The following is a 13,520-nucleotide window of genomic DNA, read 5'->3' on the forward strand; positions in this document are numbered from 1 at the left end:
CCTTCCCTCTTAGCTTGGCTGTCTATGCTTTTCAAACCTAGAGCAGTGTCTACGGAAATTCCCAGAGTCTGGATAGCATTCCGACCCAGCAAATTAAGATCAGAGATCTTGGTGACTATGTAAGGTATAAGATCCTGCTTACCAGTTGTTGGATCCTTGGTTTGGCCCATGAAAGTTCCTAGAACAGGCAGGTTGTGCTTGCTGGCAGATTCATAGCGATGCTTGACATCTTGCAGCTTTGGTCTTCCAAGTTGTTTCCAGACTGACAAGGAAACAAAATTGCCTGTAGTAGCAGTGTCCAATTCCATTGTGAACAGTCTGTTCTGGATTGTTACTGGCACAATTAAACTGTGAGTGTCTCGGGAAACTTCACCTAGGATCGCCTTGACTAGCTCAGCTTTTGTGATTCTTTTCACGGGAGTTTGTGAATGGCCATTGCGTTGCTGATGTTGTTTTTTCCTACACACCGCTTGCAAATGACCCGTTTTATCACAAAAATGACATTTGGTTTCCCTGAAAGGACAGTCTGTTGCTTTGTGGGTAGCATTTCTCCTGGTTTGTGGAATAAGACTGCTGATGTTTCTTTTGAGGACTCTTATTCCTGTTCTGCTGGACCTTGTACACCTGCTTGGTTTTGGAACCGTATACAGTTTCTTTTGCAACCTTTGCTGCGTCTTCAGTCTCAATGGCAACCTGGACAGCACGGGCAAAATCTAGTTCTGAGTCTTTTATCTTAAAAAGCGCCTTCAGAACCGCTTCATTGTTAACCGAACATATGAATCTCTGTCTCAGAGCTTCATCCTGTGGGTTGGTGATCGCTGGAAAATCACAGGTAGCTGCATCCTGGCGTATACGTGCTGCCAGCTCCTGGAGAGTTTCGCCTGGCTTCCGCTGCATATCACTCCAAAACTTGAAACGCTCTCTCACAATGAAAAGTTTAGGGTCGAACTGTTCCTTCATGAAGTCAACGATTTCGTCCATTATCAAGTTGTTGATATCTTTAGGCGGATTTTGTTGGGTAGCCAGATTAGCAAGTTGTTTGTAAACAGTAGCAGTCTGATTGGTCAGGAACACTTGTGCCATGCGTTTTTCAGGTACAGCATTAGCAGCCACAAACGTACGGAATCTTGACCAGTAATCAGGCCATAGTTCTGTCGCTGAATCAAATGCAGTAAATGGTGGAATCGACACTATTGTTGAAGCAGCTGAAAAATAGCCACTAGAATCGCCTTCAACTTGTCGAGCACCAAACAGTTTTAACAGAGCGTCCATATCTCTCTGATGTTGTTGCATTTGCTTGTCCATTTGTTCCCTAAACAATTTAATAAGTTCTACTGTCTGTTGTTCAGCCATTGTTATTACGATGAATAATTTTACGGTAAAGTAAGCATGTATCCTACCGGCGACGCCAATAAACTCTGTTATGTTTCCCTCGGACTGACTCGCAGAGATAACATAACGAGTTATACAGTTTAATTATTACATTTATTGTTCAATTACATACAAAGAATGCACTCACCCAATGTTCGTTATGAATAAACAAAAGTCATGTCCGCCATATATATATCAATGACAGTTTACTACGACAGTCCCACAAGACAACAACAATGAAACAATGAACTCAGACGAACCACATGACACACGGAACGTCAGACGAATTACATATCTAACAGTCCATATAACAAATACCTGCAAGTAAGTTCTGCTCATCGTGGATCCTAACATGTCTTTTAAGACCCCCATTGGATTTGCAAACCCTCTGGCACACACCACATTCAAACGTGTGCACAGACATATAATCAGAATAGCTGGGTGAGGTTTGTTTTCCATGGGTTCGCAGGTGAGATTTGAGGCCAGCCAAGGACAGACATGGTCTGTCACAGACTGTGCACACAAAAAGGTCCTTGTCATTCACCTTCTCAGTCTTCACTTTTTTCCTTAAATGTCTCTTGAGCCCTGCTTGCATCATCCTGGCCTCTTCAAATGCTTTCACTCCACTCCACACCCTTGTTCGCCATCCAACTCGATCTGAAGCGAGGACTTCTATATCTTTTGGAGCCATTCCAATTGACTTCATAGCAGTCCTTATGCCATCCTTAAACCTTTTTTTAGGTTTATGCCGATAACGTTTCCCCTCTGCAAGCTCACCATAAAACAGCTGTTTCGGCATGCGTTCATCTGCCATTCGAACAATATGGCCACACCATCTCAATTGGTTCCTCAAAATCATGGCTTTAATTGAGGGGATGCCTGCAGATGCAAGGATATCTGTGTTTGGAGTAAAAGAATTCCATTTAATTCTTAAAATATGACGAAGGCATTTTTGGTGGAATTTTTCTAACATTTTAAAATGCCTTTCATAACAGGTCCAAGTTTCACAGGAATACAATAGGGATGTTAAGACAAATGATTTGTAAAGAGCCAGCTTTGTATTGTTATTTATATGTCGCTGGCGCCAGACGCGTGACTCCAAGCCACCAAATGCTTTTGCTGCCCTTTGAATTCGCAGGTGTATTTCCGTATCAAGATTTCCATCATCTTGAACAGAGCTTCCCAGGTAGACAAATGAATTTACAACCTCAAGTAACTTTCCCTTAACAAAAATTTTAGGGAGGTTACAAACAGCACCATACGCAGGTTGATACATCACAACTGTTTTTTTCAGATTGATGGTCAGGCCAAAATCATCACAAGCTGCATCAAATGCAGATACAAGGGATTGCAGACCCGATTCAGAATGACTAACCAGATCGCAATCGTCAGCATACAAAATTTCCCTAATAAATGAAGTAAAAACCTTCGTTTTAAACTTCAGTCGGGTCAAATTAAAAACATTCCCCGTTGTTCGATATTTTATGTAGATACCCTCCTCAGAGTTTTGAAAGGAATGTGACACCACAACGGCAAAGTATATTGCAAAGAGGGTGGGTGCATCAAGGTCTCCCTGCTTTACTCCATTTTCCACAGCAAAAGATTCAGAAAGCCTACCACCAAAATTAACCCTAGCTCTCATATCCTGATGCAAAGCCTTGACCATGTTTATAAACTTTTCTGGGCAACCAATTTTCCCCAGAATTAGCCACAGAGCACTTCGATTAACAGTATCGAATGCTTTGCTCAAATCAACAAAGCAATGGTACAGAGCAAGATTCTGTTCAATGCACTTCTCCTGTAATTGTCTGACAGTAAAGATACAATCAGCTGTGCCCCTGGAGGAACGAAAACCACACTGAGACTCAGACACCATACTTGGAACTATAAAGGTATTTAAACGTTCTAACAAAATGCGGGCGAGCACCTTTCCAACCACAGACAAAAGGGAAATCCCACGTACCACACAGATCCTTTGGCCCCGATTTATATAAGGAGACAAGAATGGCATCAATCCAGTCTTGAGGCACTTTCTCACTTCTCCAACAGTGACAAATTAAAATATTTAAGAGTTCCATCATTTTGTCACCCCCATATTTCAAGACTTCTGCACAGATTCCATCAGATCCTGGAGACTTGTTGTTATTCAGCTTATTCATAGCTAAATAAATGTCATTTAGAGTTGGTTCAGATGCCATCTCTTCTATAACTGGAAGTTGTTCAATTTTTTCTATCGTCCTCATATTAACGGATGATGGTCTATTCAAAAGTGCAGAGAAATGTTCTACCCAACGCTTATGAATAGAAGCGGTGTCAGTCAGAAGAAAACATCCATCTTCTGTTCTCACTGGAGCTACTGAAGAAGATTTTGGACCATATACCTCCCTAACATAAGAATACAAACAACTGGCATCATTTCTATCAGCTGCTTCTTGTGCCCCTTTTGCCCTATCATTCCACCATTCCTGTTTAATTTTCCTTAGAGCAGTTTGCACCCTCCTTTTCAGCTTTCTGTAAGTTTCATTTGAGTTGGGATTCAATGACTGAGAGAGCAGTGTATTGCCTAAGTTTTGTTTTTCTAAAAGTAGATCATGAATTTCTGCTGATCTATCTGAGAACCAATCTCTGGATTTATGAGATTTAAATCCCACTGACGAACTTGCAGCCTGAAATACTTTTGTTTTGAAATCTTCCCATAAATTGTTTGGGTCAAGATTAATACTTTCTATAGCGTCGTGGAATCTTTGCAAGTTGCTTGATAATTTAAAGTTTGCAACGTTTAACTTTTTGGGTATCTTAGGACCAGACTGTCGGTTTTTAGGTTTTATCGAAAAATCTATTTTGCCACGCAGTAGATGATGGTCAGTCCAGCTCTCTGCCCCTCTCATGACCCGAACGCTAGAAACGTCTTTCATATCACATTTCCTAATCAAAATATAATCTATGAGATGCCAGTGCTTAGATCTTGGGTGCATCCAGATGGCTTTATATTTATTTTTCTGCTTAAACAGAGTGTTGGTGACAACCAGATCATTCTCAGTACAAAACGTCAAAAGAGCTACTCCATTTCTATTGCATTTTCCAATCCCATGTCGACCTAAAACAGGCCATGAAACATAGTCCCTTCCAACTCTTGCATTGAAATCTCCCAAAATGACCAGCTTGTCAGAAATTGGTACTTTCCTCAATAATATTGCTAGATTGTCATAAAACTGTCCCACAGTTTCCTCAGAATGGGACATTGTTGGTGCATAAATACTGACAACGGTAAGAAACCTACCTTTTGTCAGTTTGATACGGCATGACATGATCCGGTCAGATATACCACTTGGAAGCTCTGCAATGGAGGACACTAATGTATTCTTGAGAGCAAACCCAACACCAGATTCTCTACGCTGACCCTTAGGTAGGCCTTTCCAGAAGATAGTATATCCATAAGCAGATTCCATTACTTGACCCTCACCAGAGAGACGAGTTTCAGAGAGAGCAACTATATCAAGGGAATATTTCTTTAGCTCACATGCAATAAGTGCAGTACGCCTTTCTGGCCTCTTCGTGAAATTATCATCAAGAAGTGTGCGCACATTCCAACAGCCAAAATTCAAACGATGTTTATTTTTACTTTTTCTTGAGGACTGTTTGACCACAGTGGCAGGATGACGACCGGGTCCAGCCTGTGATACACTGGGACACTTGCCGGGCCAGACCTGTTCCCCTGATGTTCCCAAGCCTTTTTTGCCATTTACTGAATTTGTTTCAGACATTTTAAAATAAGTTACAGGTGCATTTTTAGGTTTCTGCCAACCAACCAATTGAATGATTTTACTAAGATTTGGAGTACAGGAAGTACCTGTGCAGATGAATAATTTTTAGTGGGTGTAGCTTGCACTGCACTACCCCCACTTATTAGCCCAAGAAGACTTTCACCGGTGTGACAAGAGAATTGACAAAACCAGGAATTTCCAAGGCCTCAGGTTTTATTTCGGAGATTTCCTTCTCCTAGGTAGATTACCAACCAAGGTTAAAGAGCTTCTACCTGCCCATGAGGTAAGCCGTCCCATTCCACACACCTAACCGACACTCAGACACTCTGTAAAGTGAACAAATATCACTCCGGTGACCGATGTGGAGCAGCTCATCAAAAAAAAAAAATATATATATATATATATATATATATATATAAATAAAATATAAAAGATAAAAAATAGTATATATATAAAATTAAAATTATTCATATATACATATTTACAGACATTCACACACATATACACACCCATACATATATATATATATATATACATATTTACAGACATTTTGTTGGATGGTCGTTGACTGTTCAGGAGTTCATCCGCCCTTTGACAGGTCTTATTTTTCGTCCTGCAGGGTGTCCAACAACACCCTCCTCACCAAGCAAGCCTGGTGGGGTTGCCAGTTTAGTCGCCGACGACCCGACCATGCAACAGGTTGTACTGGATTACGTGTTACCAGTAGCACTGAAGAGCGACCTGACATATATATATATATATATATATTTATATGTGTGTGTGTGTTTTTTTGATTAAATAATAAATTTACAGCATTGAATCTAATATTCCTCTAATTATTAGACTTTATAGTGTGACTGTCCCTACCTCTTCTACACCTCATCATGCTCATGGCCAAATCAGTGAATGGTTGCTGAAAGCAGATTGGGATCAGGCAATACTTCACCGAGAGGAGATATAAGCTTCTGCTTATTCCTGTCTGAAGTATCGTCCGATACTTCAGACTTATCGTCCGATGAATTTACTTTGTTGACATTCTTCATCGACATAATTTTTATACCTTTCAGCCTTTCAATCAAGTCCGCCTTTCTTCCAGTAACATACTGTCCATATAATCTTAAATATTTCTTTAACTCAGGCACAGTAAGTACTTCGATAGCTGAATCATCGAGCTGCTTTATATCCATGATAAGACGTAAAACAATAACAATAGCGTGGATAGTCTGCGGAAATTTAATTGTCTACATGGAGCGCCGCCTAGCCAAGGGAGATAACCTACTTATAGGAAAGCCCTATAGCAAAGCTACATATTACATGGTAATATGTGAGTCGACCTGCACAGCAGATGAATATATCGATGAGGCATCTAGCCTCGCTTTGATACAGCGACCTCGTTCTGAGCTACACAGTAGAAGTTCTCAGTTTCAGTCAAAGACACATGCCTTCTCTGTAGCACCACGCGCAATCTCCCACCTGCAACTCACATGTCTATTCACCTCGACACAAGATATATGGTTCATAAACAAATATATTTTCTCACACACATATTCTCAAAGTGACTGTTCTCGTTACACACATACATACTGTAATACAAATATTATATGTTATTTCTTTCAGTACAAAAGCAAAAATCAAAACTTCCTTTGTATGTAAACACACGTTTTTGTATCATACTACATGCTTCCCTCACAAAAGGTGAACACAGAATAAACAATATATTTATACACAAACTAACTGTTTTCCCATTTAATAACGAGCAGTTGAACACTCAACGACTTCTGCTATAAAATGGTGACCCCGGTATAAAAAAAATATATACATATATGGTTCGTTGGATGCCTTGTTCAAAGAAAAATGTGTGTTGTTAAGTAAACACACACCAAAATCATTTACAAACACACCGCACTTACACCAACACATTTTCATATACGAACAATCTGTTACTAGGATGTTGCCCCCTCCCCCCTCCACCAATAAATAATTAACTTTTATTCTTGTAGCTGAGTCGAGCTAAAACAAAATTTTTGTTTGGGAAATAGCCAAATATTCTTTTTTGCTCTTGCACATGTGAATTCATATGCCATGCGTCTCATCGCCATTTTGTCTTTCTTCACAAACGTTGACGCTATTTCACAAGCTACATGTGTGTGCTAATTTTGAATACTCCACGTGGACACAACACAGCTGCCTGAGCTATCTGTTAAATCTAACAGCACGGTCGCACACCATTTTACAAACTTTTCCCCAGTAATTGACATCTTTCTGTTATACATTTCACCATGAATAACAGTTCCTTACCTGATGTGAAAGTGTGGTTCGCACAGATCGAATCGACGTTTGCCGTGAACAATAGTGCCTCTGAAGCCCAACAGCTCCATATATTACTTGACACAATACCATCATCCCTGACAGCCACTGTGAGGGACCTGATAACTAAGCCCCCACATGATGCCATGAAAAGGAGCATTAAGCAGGAGATCCTTTGACACATCTCCTTGTCGGAAGAAAGAAAATTTCAAACCCTCGTCAATGACGAGCACTTGGGCGACCGTAAACCCTCGCAACTTCTGCATCACATGAAGGAATTGGCCCAAAATGCACCTGCTGATAGTACTTTATTGAAACAACTATTTTTTCCCCGGTTGCATTCTAACGTCCAAGCCATCCTAGCCTCTATAGTGGAGACGACTCTCATCGAGCAAATAGCCTCCACCGTCGACAGAATCATAGAGTGTACCAGCAACACCACCATGCTGACCCTAGTACCACTGGATACCTCCACACACGTACCAGTAGCATCAGTTTCCACTAAGGACCTTGCCTCGGCTGCTATCCTAAAGGCGATAACTGAATTAACGAGAAAAGTGCAGCTCCTTCGCACTTCCAGATCACGTTCACCCAGACGGCGTTCCTTTTCGCCTCGCCGTCGCTCGTCCTCTGCTCATTCATCCATGCGCTGGTACCATGCCAAGTTTGGAGCTTCAGCACGTAAATGTACCCAACACTATTTTTTCTCGACAGGGAAACGACCAACCAGAGAATTGAGCACGGCACATTTTCTGCAGCAGCCAGCAGCTAACCGTGCATTTTTCGTAACAGACCAAATATCCCACGCCCGCTGCCTTGTAGGTATAGGTGCTGCCTGCAGTATCTGGCTGTTAAAACTCCTAGTGGATAAACAGCTATTATCACGAGTGACTCAACAGGTGGTGAACCATTCACCGATTCCAACTTTCGGCCAGATTCCAACGTGGATTTTTACCGTCGCAGATCTCCCTTACCCAATATTAGGTGCAGACTTTTTGCGCCACTTCCACCTGCTGGTGGACATGCGCACTCAGTGCTTATGGGACGCAACCACAGAACTTTCTATCCTTGGTAAAATGTCACTAACCCCTGCGGTTAGTCCAGTCTTTTTCATCGATGCCACGGACGACCCATACCATGCACTCTTAAACTCATAACCGGAGCTGACTAACCCAAATTTTTTACTGCTGCTCTAACTCACACCACCACCCATTTCATCGAAACTAAAGGTACTCCGGTTTTTTCTCGCCCTCGCCGCCTCTCCTCAATGAGGCTAAAAGCAGCCAAGGCTGAATTTAACGATATGCTCTAGTTGGGCATCATCCACCCCTCCAATAGCCCCTGGGTGTCGCCCTTGCACATGGTTCCAAGCGTTCCGGGGACTGGCGGCCCACTGGTGACTACAGGAGATTAAGCTCCATCACAGTGCCAGACCGGTACCCAATACCCCGCATTTAGGATTTTGCGTCATCTCTCCACAACTGCAGAGTATTCGCCAAACTGAACTTGGTTAAGGCATACCGTCAGATTCCTGTGAATCCAGAGGATATTCCAAAGACTGCCGTAATCACTCTTTTTGGCGCCTTCGAATTCCTCACTATGCCATTTGGTTTACGGAATTCAGCCAGCACATTTTAAAGGTTCATAGAAGTCGTCCGAGACTTAGCCTTTGTCTATGCGTACATCGACGACATCTTGATAGCTAGTGCCTCACCCGACGAACATCTCCATCATGTACATCAGCTGTTCGAGCGGTTCAAGACTTACCAAATGTGTTTTCGGCGCATCTTCTTTGACCTTCCTAGGTTACAGCATCGGCCTTGAAGACATATCGCCACTGCCTGACAAGGTGAACGCATTGCAGAAGTTACCTCTACCCACCTCGTTACGTCAGCTCCGACATTTCTTGGGACTATTCAACTTCTATCGGCGCTGCGTTCTTCATTCAGCTGAAATCCTATATCCGCTAAACACGCTTTTTCGGAATAGGAAAAAGAGGAATGAGCCGATAGCGTTGAACTCCACCCAACTTGACTCCTTCAACACAGCAAAGCAGCAACTCGCTCAGGCATCGCTTCTTACCCACTATATCGCGGACGCTCAGCTATCCCTTGTAGCGGATGCACCCAACACTGCCATAGGCGCGGTGCTACAGCAATTTCACCAGCAACAACTCCAGCCTCTTGCCTTTTCTCTCAGCAGCTTAAACCAGCTGAAACTCGCTACAGCACTTTCGGACGGGAGCTGATAGCTATGTATTTAGCAAACATTTCTAGCACTCTCGAGGGACGCCAATTCACAATTTTTACGGACCGCTATCCACTTACCTTATCGCGCCTACAACTGAATATATACTCACATTATCTACATTATATATACAATTGTGTATGTGTGTAACGTGATGATACTTTTCCAAATCGTTAACTAAATTAATCTTAAAACGCAAGTGACTATTGAGCTAAGAAAAAAGTGTAGTTTTAAATTGTTAACAATTTCACACTATGCGATATGAGTTTCCGTAAGTGCGAAATTACAGCTCGCATCCCGAAATTAACGATCATACTTCACATTTTCCATACGCGCGAAATCCCGTAAACTGAGGCAGCCGTAACGCGGGGATGCATGTGTATGCGTAAGTGTATATATATATATATATATATATATGCATCCCCGCGTTACGGCTGCCTCAGTTTACGGGATTTCGCGCGCTTCAGTAGAAATTTACGAATGCACAAACGCACAAAACGGAGTAAATGAAACAAATATGGACTTGTTATGAAACACCCACGAGTGAGGAACAGTTCTCAAAAAAACCCCCAATTGTTTTCCCCGAAAATTCCTATATCCTTGGAATCTACATAGTCCGAGGTATATTTGTAGAGAATTTCATTTAAAAATATCCATTTTCCTGGAAGTTAAGACGAATTGGACTCCGGTGAATTTTCCGAAATTTCCCCACCCCCTCCTTAAACACTTTCCCCCAAAATTTTGTACATTCGGTACATTCTACACATATCGGAAGAAAATTTCATTAAAAAATATCCATTTCTGAAAGTTACGATCATCCAAAGTCGGGCGGGTGGCAGAAATCTGTAGTTATGCCATATATATATATATATATATATATATATATATATATATATATATATATTTATATATATATATATATATATATATATTTATATATATATATATATATATATATATATATATATATATTTATATATATATATATATATATATTTATATATTTATATATATATATATATATATATATTTATATATATATATATATATATTTATAAATATATATATATATATTTATATATATATATATATATATATTTAGGATACCCCTCCCACCTTGTCCAATCCGCCCTCGCCCGCGCTCGTCGAATCGACCGCACCACCGCCCTCTCTCCTCCCCCACACCAATCCCCTAACCGTACCCCCTTCCCACTCCGTTTCCACCCTGCCACCCTACCCCTTCGTCGGAGGATCCTACGGGCCTTCCGTCGCCTCCAGCTCGATCCCACTACCCACCCCATTTTCCCCAACCCACCCCTATCCGCTTTCAAACGCGCCCGCAACCTACGCGATCTACTGGTCCGCAGTACCTTCTCCTCTTCCTCCCCACCCCCACCCGGCTCCTTCCCGTGCTCCAGATCCCGCTGTCACACCTGCCCCTTCATCACCAACACTACCTCTGTCACCGGATCGAACCTACAAACACTTCACATTCCACACAGTTTCACCTGCACCTCCCCCAACCTTATTTACTGCATCAAATGCACCCTATGCAACCAACTCTACGTGGGGCAGACGGGCCGCCGGCTGGCCGACCGTTTCACCGAACACCAAAGGGACGTTCGGCTAGGTTCGGACTCCCCCGTCGGCCGTCACTTCCAACTACCCAACCACTCTCCCTCTAACATCTCCGTCTTTGGCCTCGCCCTGCACCATGGGTCCACTCCCTCGCGACTCCACTTGGAGCAACGCTACATTTTCAACCTTAATTCTTCTTTCCCCTTCGGACTCAACGCAGCCCTCTCTTCCTTATGACTCTCCACTTTACGTCCCTGCAACACTTTACTTTATTTATTTATTTATTTATTTTTTTACCCCCCCTCGTCCCCTTTACATTATATCCATTATTCTCTTGTTATTACACTCACTACTTTTTTCCACTTTTTATCTCACCCCTACCTACACGCACACATACCCACACACCTTACATATATACCGCCCACATACATGACAAACATACATACGCGCCCTCACACACACATAGCCGAACGCACATATATACACACACACACACCCATATATACGCGCACGCCTACATACACAGCCGCATACACATGCACACACATACACATAGGAGTGCACACACAAAATAACACACATACCTGGCACACATACGCACGCACACACATAAACACACACATACACACCCCTCACATACATAAAACCACACACACACACACACACATACACAACACACATACACATACACACACATGCACACATACAAATATACACACATGCACACACACCTCTCACATACACAATACTCACTCACATACATAACACACACGCACGCACGAAAACATACACAATATACACATACACGCACGCACAAAAAATATACACACACGCGCACACGGAAACACATACAGACACATAAACACACACACACCCGTACCTAACACTCACAATCCCACACACACACGCACATCCACACACATACACACACACGCACACACCCACATACACACACACACTTCTCAGCAACACTACACACTCACACAGACACGCATACAATCACACACACATGGGCATAAACAACACACGCATATACAATAGCAAACGCACGCGCACACACGTACATAGCAACGCACATACACACAACATACACATACACACAAACACACACGCACGCACAGAAAACATACACATACACACACGCGCACATACAAAATACACACACACACGTACACGTACCTAACACCTACCACCCCACACAAACACGAACACACACACACTCAAATAACCACCTGTTGACCTTCTACCTACACTGTCTATAGCGTCCACTAACCAGTCCTGCTACTAATTTCTTCCACTACGTCATACACACACACACACACAAATACACTAATAGATAAACCACCAAACCATGCACTCACACACACACACACACACATACATACGCACACACACGTTCTGTTATCACACACACACTCGCAGACTTTCGCACACGCACAGATATTCATCTCCCTTTTTCACTCTCCTATCTTAGAAAGAACTTTTCCCCCACCACCTCCTCTTCCGGTCTTTTCATAATGTAACCTCGTGGGCATCGGTACCATTTTCCTCTTTCTCCGTTCTTCCATTATCCGAACTTTCCATCTTTCCGACGAAGGGCTACGTCCGAAACGTCATACACTCTCTCTTTCCTTTCCTGAGCGTCCAATAATACTATCCATATCACGTCCTCACATTGTTGTTTTTTGTATTTTTGTTATTGTTTTTTTTAACTATATATATATATATATATATATATATATATATATATATATATATATATATATATTTATATAAATATATATATATATATATATATATATTTATATATATATATATATATATATATATATATATATATATATATATATATATATATATACATATATATATATACATATATTTATATATATATATATGTATATATATATATATATATATATATATATATATATATATATATATACATATATACATATATTTATATATATATATATATATATATATATATATACATATATTTATATATATATATATATATATATATATATATATACATATATTTATATATATATATATACATATATTTATATATATATATATATATATATATATATATATATATATATATATATATATATATATATATATTTATATATATATATATATATAAATATATTATGATTGACCGTTGACTGAACACTATTCAATTTTTTTTCTCCGTGTTTTTCTCCTTGTCTCCCAATTCAATTTTTTTTCTCCGTGTTTTTCTCC

This window comes from Octopus bimaculoides, chromosome 6 (assembly GCF_046866305.1).
Source record: "Octopus bimaculoides isolate indiv1 chromosome 6, ASM4686630v1, whole genome shotgun sequence".
Classification (NCBI taxonomy): Eukaryota; Metazoa; Mollusca; class Cephalopoda; order Octopoda; family Octopodidae; genus Octopus; species Octopus bimaculoides.